The following is a 4,536-nucleotide window of genomic DNA, read 5'->3' on the forward strand; positions in this document are numbered from 1 at the left end:
CCTGTTTTTAATCCATTTTGCCTGTCTATATCTTTTGATTGGGAAGTTTAACCCATTAACATTTAATGTTACTACTGTAAAAGCAGTACTTCATCCATTTTGTATTATGGATTTTATATGTCATATCTTTTTTTTTCTCTATTTTTACCCTTACTGATAATCTTCATTTCTATGCTCTTCTCCAAACATCTCTTTGCTGTTTTTTCCTATCTGCCTGTAGTGCTCCCGTCAACATTTATTATAGAGCAGGTCTCTTGTTCACAAACTCTCTCACTGTTTGTCTGAAAATAATTTAAATTCTCCCTCATTTTTTAAAGGACAGTGTTGTCAGATATAGAATTCTTGGTTGGCAGTTTTTCTCTTTCAGTTACTTAAGTATATCATACCACTGCCTTTTCACCTCCATGGTTTCTGCTAAGAAATCCACACTCAGAGTTCTCTCTTCATCTTTTGATCTTTGACAATCTGATTAGTAAGTGCCTTGGAGTCAGCCTATTCAGAACTGTTCTGTTTGGGGTATGCTGTGTTTCTTGGATTTGTAATTTTATGTATTTCCTAAGAGTTGAGAATTTTTCAGTGATTATTTCCTCCATTATTCTTTCTGCTCCTTTTCCCTTCTCTTTCTGAGACATCCATAACAGGTATATTCATGTGCTTCATGTTGTCATTCTATTCCCTGAGACCCTGCTCATATTTTTCCATTGTTTTCCCTATCTGTTCTTTTGTGTGTAGGATTTCAGATGGTCTGTCCTCTAGTTCACTAATCCTTCTTGTGCCTCTTCAAATCTGCTGTTGTAAGTCTCCATTGTGTTTTCATCTCTTCTATTGTACCTTTCATTCCCATAAGTTCTGCCATTTGTTTTTTCAAACTTTTGAGTTTTTCTTTACGGTCACCCAGTGTCGTCTTCATGTCCTTCATCTCTTTGGTCATATCTCCCTTCAACTTATTGATTTGACTTAGCATGTTTGAACATCTTTAATTAGTTGTTTCAACTCCTGTATCTCATTTGAAGTGTTAGTTTGTTCCTTTGACTGAGCCATGTCTTCATTTATCCTAGTATGACTCATAATTTTTTGCTGGTGTCTAGGCATCTGATTTCCTTGGGTAGTATATTCTGGAGGTTGTCTTCACTCTTACCTAGGGCTTTGGGGGTTTCTGGTTGGCTGGCTTTGTTCTCTGTCTGTTCATTGGCATTCAGTTCTAGCATAGCTTTTGTTTAAGTGATGAGAATTTTTCAGCTCGTTTTTCTGTTTTTTGCCATGCATATATGGAACCTTTTTTTTTTGAGGAGGGTCTCCCCAGATGTGAGCAACCCCAACCATATTTTCCCAGAAAAGATAAAGCCAGGTACCAGGAGGAGAGTGCAATCAGTATCAAGTTTCCCTGAGGATGGTACCCAGCAGGTTGGCAGACTTTCCTGTGAAGCCTCTAAACTCTGTTTTTCCTATCCTGTCCAGCAGGTGGTGCTTCTAAGCCTATAGTTCCCCACTGGCATAAAGTGATGCAGTGCCTTTAATTCTCAGCAGACCCTGTCTCTGCCAGGTATTTGGTTGAGACAGAGGCTAAAGGAGAAGGCAAACTTAGGCTGTCTCTATTTTCCAGTCCCTGGGGTCTGAATTCTCTGAATGAGGGCTACCACTTGAGCTGGGCCCACCCCCCATTTTCTTGGAGGAAGATACGCCCTTTAGTGAATTATCTCCTCACACTTGACTCATTACTTTGACTCTCAAACCTGTCTTAACTCCACCCTTGCCTTAGTCAATGCTGACAATTGAAAATGCCTGTGGCGTTATGTAATGAGCTACTTAGACGGGAGGGAGGGAGGGAGGGAGGGAGGGAGGGAGGGAGGAAGGAAGGAAGGAAGGAAGGAAGGAAGGAAGGAAGGAAGGAAGGAAGGAAGGAAGGAAGGAAGGAAGGAAGGAAGGAAGGAATCCCTTTTCAGAGCCAGTCCCCTGCCCCCCAAATTCACAGCACTTTTACACTATTCTGGGCTTGGCCAACTCCAAAAACCTTTTTTAAAAAAAGTTCCTTCAGCCCCACCTCCTCTCTGCCAGAAGAAACTTCTGGGTTACTTTCCTGCTTGTTCTGGGTTTATCCTGTGCTCAGAGCTTGTATTCAGCAGTCCAGATTTGTTAATTAAAACTGCAGTTGGAGGTTGGGCCATGGTGGCTCAGTGGAAGAGTTCTTGCCTGCCATGTTGAAGACCTGGGTTCAATTCACTGTGCCTGCCTATGCAAAAACAAAACAACAACAACAACAACAAAAACACAAAACTGCAATTGGAGGCTGGCTATGCATCGCAGCTTGCCAAGCAACTGCCCTGCACCTCCTAGCCAAGGTTTCAACAAACCTCACCAAAATACCTTCTCAAATGGCGCACACCATGAAAACTATGAGGTTTACATTTCACGAATTTTCTAGGGATAAAGGCTACTTAACAAGGAAGGACCTGAAAGTACTCATGGAAAAGGAATTCCCTGGGCTTTTGGAAAATCAAAAAGATCCTCTGGCTATGGACAAAATAATGATCTGCTGCACCAGTGTTGAGAAGGCAGAGTGGGTTTATTTTCACTAATTTTTGGGCTCACCATCACATGTAATGGCGATTTTGTAGCTCACATAAAGCAGAAGGGAAAGAAGTAGGCAGAATTGAGGAACTAATTCCCCCAACCCTCATAAAGATTATCCCAAGAGGTGCTTAAGTAATCTGCCCTACAGCTTCCCTCTGTATAAGGATTTCAAAACAGGTCAGGGTCCTTAGGAAATGTACAAATAAAATCCACCTCCTATTTGACAAGTACTGGAAGAAAAGTCAATTAAATGCCAGGTAAGCTTTTAATTTTTATATGGTTTGCATACTCTTGCCATCAATAAACCAATTTCTTTTTAAATATCTAATAAAGAAAACTGCAATTGGAGTCTGGTTGAGCTACCTTCCCTTGCTCCTAGTAGAGACTGCTTTTTCCCATGGGAAAGTGTCTCCAGCACAGCCTATCACACCAGTGGGGGAGGGGCTCCAGCCTCTACAGTTTGGAGACTTTACTTACAATTTTGTGCTGTGATCTTGGCCTTTCTACCTGTTCCAGACTGGTGTACAATGTGTGTTTGGTCATTCAACTGGTGTTCAAGCAGTTCCAGACAATTTCTGGCTATTTCCCAGCTGCTCTAAAGGACTATCTAAGTTCCACACCTCCCTATGCTGCTGTCTTGCCCCTCCCCCCCACTCTTATTAATTGTACCATCCAATACCTTCCTTTGCTTTGATCATGACCATCTCCTTACTATCCCATCTGCATCTTACTTATGTCCAATATTAAGATTTTCTCTTTATCTGAAAGGCCACCCCTTTTCTTCTTTGCCTGTTTAATCCTATATCCTTAGCAGACCACACAAGTGCCATTTGGTCCAGGGGCGCCTCTTAAATAACTGTATCCCACTGGGCTCAATGAAACAAGGGTAATCCTAATGCCTATTGTATAGAATTGGTTTGAGGCTTTAAGGATATAATATGTTTATTTATTTGCCAAATGCCTAACATGCTAATAAAAGATGCCAACTTGTATAGCTAACATTGTCCGTATCACCCTTTGAAGCACCTGTCCTGCATTTCCTGCTGTCTTGGTTTTGTCTTTTCCACATTAAATGCCTTGAGAACAGAGTTCCCTCTTGTTAGCTAAAATTCTGGTGCTGTGGCTAGGGCTTAGAATACTGAGTAGACACTTGATTACTCTCTTAGTCAGGTTCTCCAGAGAAATTGAACTGAAGAGATTTATTATAAGGAATTGGCTCACACAGTTGTGGGAGCTGGTAAGTCCAAACTTTGGTAGGACAGGCTGCAAGCTGAAAATTATGATAAAGACAATATTGAAGTCTTTACTCCAGATTATGATATTTACAGTTTGGATTTTTGAAAAATCCAAAAGACCTTCTGGCCCAGGGGAAGCTAGCTGGCTGGCTGGCAGTTCTGGCAAGAGTCAATGCTACAATTGAAGCAAAAATTCTTCTGACCTTTGAACCCTCAGTTCTAGTTAAGACTTCCAAGTTATTGAATGAGGAGACTCACCACATTGCTGAAAGCAGTCTCCTTTGTTGACTGTAGATATAACCAACTAATTATAGATGCAAATCTCATCGATGAAATACCCCTATAGTAACAAGCATACCAATGCTTGACCAAAACAACTTGACACTATAACCTAGCTGAGTTGGCACATGAAATAAACCATTATAATGGCTTACTGAATAGAAATATTTGAAAATGGAGTGGGCAGATCAAAGACACATTGTAGCAAAATGAGCCATGACCCATTGAGGTGCATGGAACTCTGAACTGGAAACTGGAAGACCTGAGTGTTTGATTAGGATCCCCCACTGACTGGCAACTTGAGGGTAATGACTGGGTCTTATTCACCTATCACATCATCTATATTCCAGTGGGAGGCAAACTAAGGCTGTTGGGCCAAATCCAGCCACTGCCTGTTTTTATATGGCCCACTTGTGAGCTAAGAATGATTTTTATATTTGTAAATGGTTGA

This window comes from Tamandua tetradactyla, chromosome X (assembly GCF_023851605.1).
Source record: "Tamandua tetradactyla isolate mTamTet1 chromosome X, mTamTet1.pri, whole genome shotgun sequence".
NCBI classification, from domain to species: Eukaryota; Metazoa; Chordata; class Mammalia; order Pilosa; family Myrmecophagidae; genus Tamandua; species Tamandua tetradactyla.